This window comes from Schistocerca gregaria, chromosome 8 (assembly GCF_023897955.1).
Source record: "Schistocerca gregaria isolate iqSchGreg1 chromosome 8, iqSchGreg1.2, whole genome shotgun sequence".
Taxonomy (NCBI): Eukaryota; Metazoa; Arthropoda; class Insecta; order Orthoptera; family Acrididae; genus Schistocerca; species Schistocerca gregaria.
This window is the reverse complement of record NC_064927.1, coordinates 17466544-17482411: the sequence shown is the minus strand read 5'-3', so window position 1 is coordinate 17482411 and position 15868 is coordinate 17466544. Positions and strand designations below refer to the sequence as shown.

General features: G+C 45.3%; 1 non-coding gene across 1 annotated transcript; it reads right to left on the bottom strand.

Moving 5' to 3' along the window:
* Nucleotides 1-2612: 2612 nt before the first annotated feature.
* On the bottom strand, nucleotides 2613-2687 carry Trnas-uga (transfer RNA serine (anticodon UGA)). The gene has a single exon. It is a non-coding gene; the product is annotated as a tRNA-Ser (tRNA).
* Between the last annotated feature and the right edge of the window lie 13181 nt (nucleotides 2688-15868).

The following is a 15868-nucleotide window of genomic DNA, read 5'->3' as shown; positions in this document are numbered from 1 at the left end:
GTACTCACAGCTTTACTTCTGCCAGTATCCGTCTCCTACCTTCCAAACTTTACAGAAGCTCTTCTGCGAAACTTGCAGAACTAGCACTCCTGAAAGAAAGGATATTGCGGAGACATGGCTTAGCCACAGCCTGGGGGATGTTTCCAGAATGAGATTTTCACTCTGCAGCGGAGTGTGCGCTGATATGAAACTTCCTGGCAGATTAAAACTGTATGCCCAACCGAGACTCGAACTCGGGACCTTTGCCTTTCGCGGGCAAGAGCTCTACCAACTGAGCTACCGAAGAACGACTCACGCCCGGTACTCACAGCTTTACTTCTGCCAGTATCCGTCTCCTACCTTCCAAACTTTACAGAAGCTCTTCTGCGAAACTTGCAGAACTAGCACTCCTGAAAGAAAGGATATTGCGGAGACATGGCTTAGCCACAGCCTGGGGGATGTTTCCAGAATGAGATTTTCACTCTGCAGCGGAGTGTGCTCTGATATGAAACTTCCTGGCAGATTAAAACTGTGTGCCCGACCGAGACTCGAACTCGGGACCTTTGCCTTTCGCGGGCAAGTGCTCTACCAACTGAGCTACCGAAGCACGACTCACGCCCGGTACTCACAGCTTTACTTCTGCCAGTATCCGTCTCCTACCTTCCAAACTTTACAGAAGCTCTTCTGCGAAACTTGCAGAACTAGCACTCCTGAAAGAAAGGATATTGCGGAGACATGGCTTAGCCACAGCCTGGGGTATGTTTCCAGAATGAGATTTTCACTCTGCAGCGGAGTGTGCGCTGATATGAAACTTCCTGGCAGATTAAAACTGTGTGCCCGACCGAGACTCGAACTCGGGACCTTTGCCTTTCGCTGGCAAGTGCTCTACCAACTGAGCTACCGAAGCACGACACACGCCCGGTACTCACAGCTTTACTTCTGCCAGTATCCGTCTCCTACCTTCCAAACTTTACAGAAGCTCTTCTGCGAAACTTGCAGAACTAGCACTCCTGAAAGAAAGGATATTGCGGAGACATGGCTTAGCCACAGCCTGGGGGATGTTTCCAGAATGAGATTTTCACTCTGCAGCGGAGTGTGCGCTGATATGAAACTTCCTGGCAGATTAAAAGTGTGTGCCCGACCGAGACTCGAACTCGGGACCTTTGCCTTTCGCGGGCAAGAGCTCTACCAACCGAGCTACTGAAGAACGACTCACGCCCGGTACTCAGAGCTTTACTTCTGCCAGTATCCGTCTCCTACCTTCCAAACTTTACAGAAGCTCTTCTGCGAAACTTGCAGAACTAGCACTCCTGAAAGAAAGGATATTGCGGAGACATGGCTTAGCCACAGCCTGGGGGATGTTTCCAGAATGAGATTTTCACTCTGCAGCGGAGTGTGCTCTGATATGAAACTTCCTGGCAGATTAAAACTGTGTGCCCGACCGAGACTCCAACTCGGGACCTTTGCCTTTCGCGGGCAAGTGCTCTACCAACTGAGCTACCGAAGCACGACTCACGCCCGGTACTCACAGCTTTACTTCTGCCAGTATCCGTCTCCTACCTTCCAAACTTTACAGAAGATCTTCTGCGAAACTTGCAGAACTAGCACTCCTGAAAGAAAGGATATTGCGGAGACATGGCTTAGCCACAGCCTGGGGTATGTTTCCAGAATGAGATTTTCACTCTGCAGCGGAGTGTGCGCTGATATGAAAATTCCTGGCAGATTAAAACTGTGTGCCCGACCGAGACTCGAACAAGGGACCTTTGCCTTTCGCGGGCAAGTGCTATTCCAACTGAGCTACCGAAGCACGACTCACGCCCGGTACTCACAGCTTTACTTCTGCCAGTATCCGTCTCCTACCTTCCAAACTTTACAGAAGCTCTTCTGCGAAACTTGCAGAACTAGCACTCCTGAAAGAAAGGATATTGCGGAGACATGGCTTAGCCACAGCCTGGGGGATGTTTCCAGAATGAGATTTTCACTCTGCAGCGGAGTGTGCGCTGATATGAAACTTCCTGGCAGATTAAAACTGTGTGCCCGACCGAGACTCGAACTCGGGACCTTTGCCTTTCGCGGGCAAGTGCTCTACCAACTGAGCTACCGAAGCACGACTCACGCCCGGTACTCACAGCTTTACTTCTGCCAGTATCCGTCTCCTACCTTCCAAACTTTACAGAAGCTCTTCTGCGAAACTTGCAGAACTAGCACTCCTGAAAGAAAGGATATTGCGGAGACATGGCTTAGCCACAGCCTGGGGGATGTTTCCAGAATGAGATTTTCACTCTGCAGCGGAGTGTGCGCTGATATGAAACTTCCTGGCAGATTAAAACTGTGTGCCCGACCGAGACTCGAACTCGGGACCTTTGCCTTTCGCGGGCAAGAGCTCTACCAACTGAGCTACCGAAGAACGACTCACGCCCGGTACTCACAGCTTTACTTCTGCCAGTATCCGTCTCCTACCTTCCAAACTTTACAGAAGCTCTTCTGCGAAACTTGCAGAACTAGCACTCCTGAAAGACAGGATATTGCGGAGACATGGCTTAGCCACAGCCTGGGGGATGTTTCCAGAATGAGATTTTCACTTTGCAGCGGAGTGTGCTCTGATATGAAACTTCCTGGCAGATTAAAACTGTGTGCCCGACCGAGACTCGAACTCGGGACCTTTGCCTTTCACGGGCAAGTGCTCTACCAACTGAGCTACCGAAGCACGACTCACGCCCGGTACTCACAGCTTTACTTCTGCCAGTATCCGTCTCCTACCTTCCAAACTTTACAGAAGCTCTTCTGCGAAACTTGCATATCAGCGCACACTCCGCTGCAGAGTGAAAATCTCATTCTGGAAACATCCCCCAGGCTGTGGCTAAGCCATGTCTGCGCAATATCCTTTCTTTCAGGAGTGCTAGTTCTGCAAGTTTCGCAGAAGAGCTTCTGTAAAGTTTGGAAGGTAGGAGACGGATACTGGCAGAAGTAAAGCTGTGAGTACCGGGCGTGAGTCGTGCTTCGGTAGCTCAGTTGGTAGAGCACTTGCCCGCGAAAGGCAAAGGTCCCGAGTTGGAGTCTCGGTCGGGCACACAGTTTTAATCTGCCAGGAAGTTTCGTATCAGCGCACACTCCGCTGCAGAGTGAAAATCTCATTCTGGAAGTCTACGCTTTGATCGTCCCCTACAAGACCAGTAGAAGTTTCCGATGCACATCTTCTGACATTCTGTAATGTGTGGACTATCAGAGTGTTGATGAAATAAAAAAATTGCATCAGGATTGAATACAACAGTCAAAATGCGCCCTTTCCTCCATGGGAGTAATGTCTCAAACAGTTTACGCTTTGATCGTTTCCTGGAAGAGCAGTAGTAGTTTCCGCTGCACATCCGTGGGCATTCTGTAAAGTGTGGACTATCAGAGTGTTGATGAAACACAGAAATTGCATCGGGATTGTATACAACAGTCACCATTCGCATTTTCCTCCATGGTAGTAATGTCTCAAACAGTCTACGTTTTGATCGTTCCCTGCAATACCAGTAGTAGTTTCCTATGCACATCTGGAGGCATTCAGTAATCTGTGGACCTTCAAAGTGTTGATGGAACACAGAAATTACATAGGGATTTAATACAAAGGTCACCATGCGCATTTTCCTCCATGGGAGTAATGTCTCAAACAGTCTACGCATTTATCGTTCCCTGGGAGACCTGTAGTAGTTTCCGATGCACATCTGGAGGCATTCTGTAATCTGTGGACTATCAGAGTGTTGATGAAACACAGAAACTGCATCGGGATTGAATACAACAGTCACCATGTGCACTTTCCTCCATGGGAGTAATGTGTCAGCCAGTCTACGCATTGATCGTTCGCTGCAAGACCAGTAGTAATTTGCAATGCACATCTGGAGGCATTCTGTAATCTGTGGACCTTCAAAGTGTTGATGAAACACACAAATTGCAGAGAGTTTGAATACAACAGTCACCATGCGCACTTTCCTCCATGGGAGTAATGTCTCAAACAGTCAACGGTTCGATCGTTTCCTGGAAGACCAGTAGTAGTTTCCGATGCACATCTATGGGCTTTCTGTAATCTTTGGACCTTCAAAGTGTTGATGAAACACAGAAATTGCATCTGGATTCAATACAACAGTCACCATGCGCTCTTTCCTCCATGGGAGTAATGTCTCTAACAGTCTACGCTTTGATCGTTACCTGAAAGACCGGTAGTAGTTTCCGATGCACATCTGGAGGCATTCTGTAATGTGTGGACCTTCAAAGTGTTGATGAAACACAGGAATTGCCGCGGGATTGAATACTACAGTCACCAAGCTCACTTTCCTCCATGGGAGTAATGTCTCAAACAGTCTACGATTTGATCGTTCCCTGGAAGACCAGTAGTAGCTTCCGACGCACATCTGGGGGCATTTTGTAATGTGTGGACTATCAGAGTGTTGATGAAACACAGAAATTGCATCAGGATTGAATACAACAGTCACCATGAGCACTTTCCTCCATGGAAGTAATGTGTCAAACAGTTTACGCTTTGATCGTTCCCTGGAAGACCAGTAGTAGTTTCAGATGCACATCTGGGGGCATTGTGTAATGTGTGGACTATCAGAGTGTTGATGAAACACAGATATTGCATTTGGATTGAATACAACAGACCCCATGCGCATTTCCTCCATGGGAGTAATGTCTCAAACAGTCTACGCTTTGATCGTTCCCTGCAAGACCAGTAGTAGTTTTCGATTCACATCTGGAGGCATTCTGTAATCTGTGGACTTTCAAAGTGTTGATGAAACACAGAAATTGCATCGGGATTGAATACAACAGTCACCATGCGCACTTTCCTAGATGGGAGTAATGCCTCAAACAGTCTACGCTTTCATCGTACCCTGGAAGACAAGTAGTAGTTTTCGATGCACATCTGGTGTCATTCTGTAATCTGTGGACTATCAGAGTGTTGATGAAACACAGAATTTGCATCGGGATTGAATACAACAGTCACCATGCGCACATTCCCCCATTTAAGTAATGTCTCAAACAGTTTACGCTTTGATCGTTCCATGCAAGACCAGTAGTAGTTTCGATGCACATCTGGAGGCATTCTGTAATCTGTGGACCTTCAAAGAGTTGGTGAAACACAGAAATTGCATCGGGATTGAATACAAAGGTCACCATGCGCATTTTCCTCCATCGGAGTAATGTCTCAAACAGTCTACGCATTTATCGTTAGCTGGAATACCAGTAGTACTTTCCAATGCACATCTGGGGGAATTCTGTAATGTGTGGACTATCAGGGTGTTGATGAAACACAGAAATTGCTTCGGGATTAAATACAACAGTCACCATGCGCACTTTCCTCCGTGGGAGTAATGTCTCAAACAGTCTACGCTCTGATCGTTCCGTGTAAGACCAGTAGTAGTTTGCTATGCACATCTGGAGGCATTCTGTAATCTGTGGACATTCAAAAAGTTGATGAAACACAGAAATTGCATCTGGATTGAATACAACAGTCACCATGCGCACTTTCCTCCATTGGAGTAATGTCTCAAACAGTCTACGCTTTGATCGTCCCCTGGAAGACAAGTAGTAGTTTCCGATGCACATGTGGTGTCATTCTGTAATGTGTGGACTATCAGAGTGTTGATGAAACACATAAATTGCAGCGGGATTGAATACAACAGTCATTATGCGCACTTTCCTCCATTGGAGTAATGTCACAAACAGTCTACGCTTTGATCGTTCCCTGGAAGTCCAGTAGTAGTTCCGATGCACATCTGGGGGCATTCTGTAATGTGTGGACTATCAGAGTGTTGATGAAACATAGAAATTGCATCAGGAATGAATACAACAGTCACCATTTGCACTTTCCACCGTGGGAGTAATTTCTCAAACAGTTTACGCTTTGATCGTTCCCTGGAAGACCAGTAGTAGTTTCTGATGCACATCTGGGGGCATTCTGTAATGTGTGGACTATCAGAGTATTGATGAAACACAGAAATTGCATCGGGATTGAATACAACAGTCACCATGCGCACTTTCCTCCATGGGAGTAATGTCTCAAACAGTCTACGCATTGATCGTTCCCTGCAAGACCAGTAGTAGTCTGCAATGCACATCTGGAGGCACTCTGTAATCTGTGGACCTTCAAAGTGTTGATGAAACTTAGAAATTGACGCGAGATTGAATACAACAGTCACCATACGCACTTTCCTCCATGGGAGTAATGTGTCAAACAGTCTACGCTTTGGTCGTTTCCTGGAGGACCAGTAGTATTTTCCGATGCACATCTGGAGGCATTCTGTAATCAGTGGACCTTCAAGGTGTTGATGAAACACAGAAATTGCATCGGGATTGAATACAAGAGACACCATGCGCACTTTCCTCATTTGGAGTAATGTCTCAAAGAGTTTATGCTTTGATCGTTCCCTGGCAGACCAGTAGTATCTTCCGTCGCACATCTGGGGGCATTCTGTAATGGGAGGACTATCAGAGAGTTGATGAAACACAGAAATTGCATCAGGATTGAATACAACAGTCACCATGCGCACTTTCCTCCATGGGAGTAATGTCTCAAACATTTTACGCTTTGATCGTTCCCTGGAAGACCAGTAGTAGTTTCCGATGCACATCTGGGGGCATTCTGTAATGTGTGGACTATCAGAGTGTTGATGGAACACAGAAATTGCATCGGGATTGAATACAACAGACCCCATGCGCACTTTCCTCCATGGGGGTGATGTCTCAAACAGTCTACGCTTTGATCGTTCCCTGCAAGACCAGTAGTAGTTTCCGATGCACATCTGGAAACATTCTGTAATCTGTGGACCTTCAAAGTGTTGATGAAACACAGAAATTGCATTGCGATTGAATACAACAGTCACCATGCGCACTTTCCCCCATGGAAGTAATGTCTCAAACAGTTTACGCTTTGATCTTTCCCTGGAAGGCCAGTAGTAGTTTCCGATGCACATCTGGGGGCATTCTGTAATGTGTGACCCATCAGAGTGTTGATGAAACACAGAAATTGCCGCCGGGATTGGATACAACAGTCACCATGCGCACTTTCCTCCATGGAAGTAATGTCTCAAACAGTTTACGCTTTGATCGTTCCCTGGAAGACCAGTAGTAGTTTCGATGCACATCTGGAGGCATTCTGTAATCTGTGGACCTTCAAAGAGTTGGTGAAACACAGAAATTGCATCGGGATTGAATACAACATTCACCATGCGCACTTTCATCCATGGGAGTAATGTCTCAAACAGTCTACACTTTGATCGTTTCCAGGAGGACCAGTAGTAGTTACCGATGCACATCTGGAGGCATTCTGTAATGTGTGGACCTTCAATGTGTTGATGAAACACAGAATTTAAATCGGGATTGAATACAACAGTCACCATGCGCACTTTCCTCCATAGGAGTAATGTCTCAAACAGTCTACGCTTTGATCGTTCATTGGAATACCAGTAGTACTTTCCGATGCACATCTGGGGGCATTCTGTAATGTGTGGACTACCAGAGTGTTGATGAAACACAGAAATTGCATCGGGATTAAATACAACAGTCACCATGCGCACTTTCCTCCATGGGTGTAATGTATCAAACAGTCTACGCTTTGATCGCTCCGTGCAAGACCAGTAGTAGTTTGCGATGCACATCTGGAGGCATTCTGTATTCTGTGGACCTTCAAAGTGTTGATGAAACACAAAAATTGTCCGTGATTGAATAGAACAGTCACCATGCGCACTTTCCTCCATGGGAGTAATGTCTCAAACAGTCTACGCCTTGATCGTTTCCTGGACGCCCAGTAGCATTTTACGATGCACATCAGGAGGCATTCTGTAATCTGTGGTCCTTCAAAGTGTTGATGAAACACAGAAATTGCATCGGCATTGAATACAACAGTCACAATGCGCACTTTCCTCCATGGGAGTAATGTCTCAAACAGTCTACGCTTTGATCGTTCCCTGGAAGACAAGTAGTAGTTTCCGATGCACATCTGGAGGCATTCTGTAATCTTTGGACCTTCAAAGTGTTGATGAAACACAGAAATTGCATCGGGATTCAATACAATAGTCAGCATGCGCACTTTCCTCCATGGGAGTAATTTCTCAAACAGTTTACCATTTGATCGTTCCCTGGAAGACCAGTAGTAGTTTCCGATGTACATCTGTGGGCATTCTGTAATATGTGGACTATCAGAGTGTTGATGAAACACAGAAATTGCATCGGGATTGAATACAAGAGTCACCATGCGCACTTTCCTCCATGGGAGTAATGTCTCAAACAGTCTACGCTTTGATCGTTCCCTGCAACACCAGTAGTAGTTTCCGATACACATCTGGAGGCATTCTGTAATCTGTGGACCTTCAAAGTGTTGATGAAACACAGAAATTGCATCAGGATTGAATACAAAAGTTACCATGCGCACTTTCCTGAATGGGAGTAATGCCTCAAACAGTTTACGATTTGATCGTTCCCTGGAATACCAGTAGCAGTTTCCGATGCACATCTGGGGGCATTCTGTAATGAGTTGACTATCAGAGTGTTGATGAAACACAGAAATTGCATCGGGATTGAATACAACGGTCACCATGCGCACTTTCCTAGATGGGAGTAATGTCTCAAACAGTCAACGCTTTGATCGTTCCCTGGAAGACCAGTAGTAGTTTCCGATGCACATCTGGGGGCATTCTGGATTGTGTGGACTATCAGAGTGTTGATGAAACACAGATATTGCATCGGGATTAAATACAACAGTCACCATGCGCACTTTCCTCCATGGGAGTAATGTCTCAAACAATCTACGCTTTGCTCGTTCCCTGCAAGACCAGTAGTAGTTTCGATGCACATCTGGAGGCATTCTGTAATCTGTGGACCTTCAAAGAGTTGGTGAAACACAGAAATTGCATCGGGATTGAATACAACAGTCACCATGCGCACTTTCCTCCATGGGAGTAATGTCTCAAACAGTCTACGCTTTGATCGTTCATTGCAACACCAGTAGTAGTTTCCGATGCACATCTGGAGGCATTCTGTAATCTGTGGATCTGCAAGTTGTTGATGAAATACAGATATTGAATCGGGATCGAATACAACAGTCACCATGCGCACTTTCCTTCACGGGAGTAATGTCTCAAACAGTCTACGGTTCGATCGTTTCCTGGAAGACCAGTAGTAATTTCCGATGCACATCTATGGGCTTTCTGTAATCTTTGGACTTTCAAAATGTTGATAAAACACAGATATTGCATCTGGATTCAATACAACAGTCACCATGCGCACTTTAATCCATGGGAGTAATATCTCTAACAGTCTACGCTTAGATCGTTCCCTGAAAGAACGGTAGTAGTTTCCGATGCACATCTGGAGGCATTCGGTAATGTGTGGACTTTCAAAGTGTTGATGAAACACAGGAATTGCCGCGGGATTGAATACTACAGACACCATGCGCACTTTCCTCCATGGGAGTAATGTCTCAAACAGTCTACGATTTGATCGTTCCCTGGAAGACCAGTAGTAGCTTCCGACGCACATCTGGGGGCATTCTGTAATGTGTGGACTATCAGAGTGTTGATGAAACACAGAAATTGCATCAGGATTGAATACAACAGTCACCATGCGCACTTTCCTCCATGGAAGTAATGTGTCAAAGAGTTTACGCTTTGATCGTTCCCTGGAAGACCAGTAGTAGTTTACGATGCACATCTGGGGGCATTCTGTAATGTGTGGACTATCAGAGTGTTGATGAAACACAGAAATTGCATTTGGATTGAATACAACAGACCCCATGCGCACTTTCCACCATGGGAGTAATGTCTCAAAGAGTCTACCCTTTGATCGTTCCCTGCATAACCAGTAGTAGTTTCCGATGTACATCTGGAGGCATTCTGTAATCTGTGGACCTTCAAAGTGTTGATGAAACACAGAAATTGCATCGGGATTGAATACAACAGTCACCATGCGCACTTTCCTAGATGGGAGTAATGTCTCAAACAGTCAACGCTTTGATCGTTCCCTGGAAGACAAGTAGTAGTTTCCGATGCACATCTTGTGTCATTCTGTAATCTGTGGACTATCAGAGTGTTGATGAAACACAGAATTTGCATCGGGATTGAATACAAAAGTTACCATGCGCACTTTCCTGAATGGGAGTAATGCCTCAAACAGTTTACGCTTTGATCGTTCCCTGGAAGACCAGTAGCAGTTTCCGATGCACATCTGGGGGCATTCTGTAATGCGTTGACTATCAGAGTGTTGATGAAACACAGAAATTGCATCAGGATTGAATACAACACTCACCATGCGCACTTTCCCCCATGGAAGTAATGTCTCAAACGTTTTACGCTTTGATCGTTCCCTGGAAGACCAGTAGTAGTTTCCGATGCACATCTGGGGGCATTCTGGAATGTGTGGACTATCAGAGTGTTGATGAAACACAGATATTGCATCGGGATTAAATACAACAGTCACCATGCGCACTTTCCTCCATGGGAGTAATGTCTCAAACAGTCTACGCTTTGCTCGTTCCCTGCAAGACCAGTAGTAGTTTCGATGCACATCTGGAGGCATTCTGTAATCTGTGGACCTTCAAAGAGTTGGTGAAACACAGAAATTGCATCGGGATTGAATACAACAGTCACCATGCGCACTTTCCTCCATGGGAGTAATGTCTCAAAGAGTCTACGCTTTGATCGTTCCCTGGAATACCAGTAGTACTTTCCGATGCACATCTGGGGGCATTCTGTAATGTGTGGACTATCAGGGTGTTGATGAAACACAGAAATTGCTTCGGGATTAAATACAACAGTCACCATGCGCACTTTCCTCCGTGGGAGTAATGGCTCAAACAGTCTACGCTCTGATCGTTCCGTGCAAGACCAGTAGTAGTTTGCTATGCACATCTGGAGGCATTCTGTAATCTGTGGACACTCAAAAAGTTGATGAAACACAGAAATTGCATCTGGATTGAATACAACAGTCACCATGCGCACTTTCCTCCATTGGAGTAATGTCTCAAACAGTCTACGCTTTGATCGTTCCCTGGAAGACAAGTAGTAGTTTCCGATGCACATGTGGTGCCATTCTGTAATGTGTGGACTATCAGAGTGTTGATGAAACACAGAAATTCCAGCGGGATTGAATACAACAGTCATTATGCGCACTTTCCTCCATTGGATTAATGTCACAAACAGTCTACGCTTTGATCGTTCCCTGGAAGACCAGTAGTAGTTCCGATGCACATCTGGGGGCATTCTGTAATGTGTGGACTATCAGAGTGTTGATGAAACATAGAAATTGCATCAGGAATGAATACAACAGTCACCATTTGCACTTTCCACCGTGGGAGTAATTACTCAAACAGTCTACGCATTGATCGTTCCCTGCAAGACCAGTAGTAGTCTGCAATGCACATCTGGAGGCATTCTGTAATCTGTGGACCTTCAAAGTGTTGATGAAACTTATAAATTGACGCGAGATTGAATACAACAGTCACCATGCGCACTTTCCTCCATGGGAGTAATGTGTCAAACAGTCTACGCTTTGGTAGTTTCCTGGAGGACCAGTAGCATTTTCCGATGCACATCTGGGGGCATTCTGTATTGTGTGGACTATCAGAGTATTGATGAAACACAGAAATTGCATCGGGATTGAATACAACAGTCACCATGCGCACTTTCCTCCATGGGAGTAATGTCTCAAACAGTCTACGCATTGATCGTTCCCTGCAAGACCAGTAGTAGTCTACGCTTTGATCGTTCCCTGGAAGACCAGTAGTAGTTCCGATGCACATCTGGAGGCATTCTGTAATCTGTGGACCTTCAAAGTGTTGATGAAACTTATAAATTGACGCGAGATTGAATACAACAGTCACCATGCGCACTTTCCTCCATGGGAGTAATGTGTCAAACAGTCTACGCTTTGGTCGTTTCCTGGAGGACCAGTAGTATTTTCCGATGCACATCTGGAGGCATTCTGTAATCAGTGGACCTTCAAGGTGTTGATGAAACACAGAAATTGCATCGGGATTGAATACAAGAGACACCATGCGCACTTTCCTCATTGGGAGTAATGTCTCAAAGAGTTTACGCTTTGATCGTTCCCTGGCAGACCAGTAGTATCTTCCGTCGCACATCTGGGGGCATTCTGTAATGGGAGGACTATCAGAGAGTTGATGAAACACAGAAATTGCATCAGGATTGAATACAACAATCACCATGCGTACTTTCCTCCATGGGAGTAATGTCTCAAACATTTTACGCTTTGATCGTTCCCTGGAAGACCAGTAGTAGTTTCCGATGCACATCTGGGGGCATTCTGTAATGTGTGGACTATCAGAGTGTTGATGGAACACAGAAATTGCATCGGGATTGAATACAACAGACCCCATGCGCACTTTCCTCCATGGGGGTGATGTCTCAAACAGTCTACGCTTTGATCGTTCCCTGCAAGACCAGTAGTAGTTTCCGATGCACATCTGGAAACATTCTGTAATCTGTGGACCTTCAAAGTGTTGATGAAACACAGAAATTGCATTGGGATTGAATACAACAGTCACCATGCGCACTTTCCCCATGGAAGTAATGTCTCAAACAGTTTACGCTTTGATCTTTCCCTGGAAGGCCAGTAGTAGTTTCCGATGCACATCTGGGGGCATTCTGTAATGTGTGACACATCAGAGTGTTGATGAAGCACAGAAATTGCCGCCGGGATTGGATACAACAGTCACCATGCGCACTTTCCTCCATGGAAGTAATGTCACAAACAGTTTACGCTTTGATCGCTCCCTGGAAGACCAGTAGTAGTTTCGATGCACATCTGGAGGCACTCTGTAATCTGTGGACCTTCAAAGAGTTGGTGAAACACAGAAATTGCTTCTGGATTGAATACAACATTCACCATGCGCACTTTCATCCATGGGAGTAATGTCTCAAACAGTCTACACTTTGATCGTTTCCAGGAGGACCAGTAGTAGTTACCGATGCACATCTGGAGGCATTCTGTAATGTGTGGACCTTCAATGTGTTAATGAAACACAGAAGTTGAATCGGGATTGAATACAACAGTCACCATGCGCACTTTCCTCCATGGGAGTAATGTCTCAAACAGTCTACGATTTGATCGTTCATTGGAATACCAGTAGTACTTTCCGATGCACATCTGGGGGCATTCTGTAATGTGTGGACTACCAGAGTGTTGATGAAACACAGAAATTGCATCGGGATTAAATACAACAGTCACCATGCGCACTTTCCTCCATGGGAGTAATGTATCAAACAGTCTACGCTTTGATCATTCCGTGCACGACCAGTAGTAGTTTGCGATGCACATCTGGAGGCATTCTGTATTCTGTGGACCTTCAAAGTGTTGATGAAACACAAAAATTGTCCGGGATTGAATAGAACAGTCACCATGTGCACTTTCCTCCATGGGAGTAATGTCTCAAACAGTCTACGCCTTGATCGTTTCCTGGACGCCCAGTAGCATTTTACGATGCAAATCAGGAGGCATTCTGTAATCTGTGGTCCTTCAAAGTGTTGATGAAACACAGAAATTGCATCGGCATTGAATACAACAGTCACAATGCGCACTTTCCTTTATGGGAGTAATGTCTCAAACAGTCTACGCTTTGATCGTTCCCTGGAAGACAAGTAGTAGTTTCCGATGCACATCTGGAGGCATTCTGTGATCTTTGGACCTTCAAAGTGTTGATGAAACACAGAAATTGCATCGGGATTCAATACAATAGTCAGCATGCGCACTTTCCTCCATGGGAGTAATGTCTCAAACAGTTTACCATTTGATCGTTCCCTGGAAGACCAGTAGTAGTTTCCGATGTACATCTGTGGGCATTCTGTAATATGTGGACTATCAGAGTGTTGATGAAACACAGAAATTGCATCGGGATTGAATACAAGAGTCACCATGCGCACTTTCCTCCATGGGAGTAATGTCTCAAACAGTCTACGCTTTGATCGTTCCCTGCAACACCAGTAGTAGTTTCCGAAACACATCTGGAGGCATTCTGTAATCTGTGGACCTTCAAAGTGTTGATGAAACACAGAAATTGCATCAGGATTGAATACAACAGTCCCCATGCGCACTCTCCTATATGGGAGTAATGTCTCAAACAGTCTACGCTTTGATCGTTCTCTGGAAGACAAGTAGTAGTTTCCGATGCACATCTGGTGTCATTCTGTTATGTGTGGACTATCAGAGTGTTGATGAATCACAGAAATTGCAACGGAATTGAATACAACAGTCACCATGCGCACTTTCCTCCATGGGACTAATGTCTCAAACAGTCTACGCTTTGATTGTTCACTGGAAGACAAGTAGTAGTGTCCGATGATCATCTGGGGGCATTCTGTAATGTGTGGACTATCAGAGTGTTGATGAAACACAGAAATTGCATCGGGATTGAATACAACAGTCACCATGCGCACTTTCCTCCATGGGAGTAATGTCTCAAACAGTCTACGCTTTGATCGTTCATTGCAACACCAGTAGTAGTTTCCGATGCACATCTGGAGGCATTCTGTAATCTGTGGATCTTCAAGTTGTTGATGAAACACAGATATTGAACGGGATCGAATACAACAGTCACCATGCGCACTTTCCTCCACGGGAGTAATGTCTCAAACAGTCTACGTTTCGATCGTTTCCTGGAAGACCAGTAGTAATTTCAGATGCACATCTATGGGCTTTCTGTAATCTTTGGACTTTCAAAGTGTTGATAAAACACAGATATTGCATCTGGATTCAATACAACAGTCACCATGCGCACTTTAATCCATGGGAGTAATATCTCTAACAGTCTACGCTTAGATCGTTCCCTGAAAGAACGGTAGTAGTTTCCGATGCACATCTGGAGGCATTCGGTAATGTGTGGACTTTCAAAGTGTTGATGAAACACAGGAATTGCCGCGGGATTGAATACTACAGACACCATGCGCACTTTCCTCCATGGGAGTAATGTCTCTAACAGTCTACGCTTTGACCGTTCCCTGCAAGACCAGTAGTAGTTACCGATGCACATCTGGAGGCATTCTGTAATGTGTGGACTATCAGAGTGTTGATGAAACATAGAAATTGCATCAGGAATGAATACAACAATCACCATGCGCACTTTCCTCCATGGGAGTAATGTCTCAAACAGTTTACGCTTTGATCGTTCCCTGTAAGACCAGTAGTAGTTTCCGAAGCACATCTATAGGCATTCTGTAATCTGTGGACCATCAAAGTGTTGATGAAACAGAGAAATTGCCGCGAGATTGAATACAACAGTCACCATGGGCACTTTCCTCCATGGGAGTAATGTCTCAAACAGTCTACGGTTCGATCGTTTCCTGGAAGACCAGTAGTAGTTTCCGATGCACATCTATAGGCATTCCGTAATCTTTGGACCTTCAAAGTGTTGATGAAACACAGAAATTGCATCGGGATTCAATACAACAGTCACCATGCGCACTTTCCTCCATGGGAGTAATGTCTCTAACAGTCTACGCTTTGACCGTTCCCTGCAAGACCAGTAGTCGTTACCGATGCACATCTGGAGGCATTCTGTAATGTGTGGACCTTCAAAGTGTTAATGAAACACAGGAATTGCTGCGGGATTGAATACAACAGTCACCATGCGCACTTTCCTCCATGGGAGTAATGTCTCAAACAGTCTACGATTTGATCGTTCCCTGGAATACCAGTAGTACTTTCCGATGCACATCTGGGGGCATTCTGTAATGTGTGGACTATCAGGGTGTTGATGAAACACAGAAATTGCTTCGGGATTAAATACAACAGTCACCATGCGCACTTTCCTCCGTGGGAGTAATGTCTCAAACAGTCTACGCTCTGATCGTTCCGTGCAAGACCAGTAGTAGTTTGCTATGCACATCTGGAGGCATTCTGT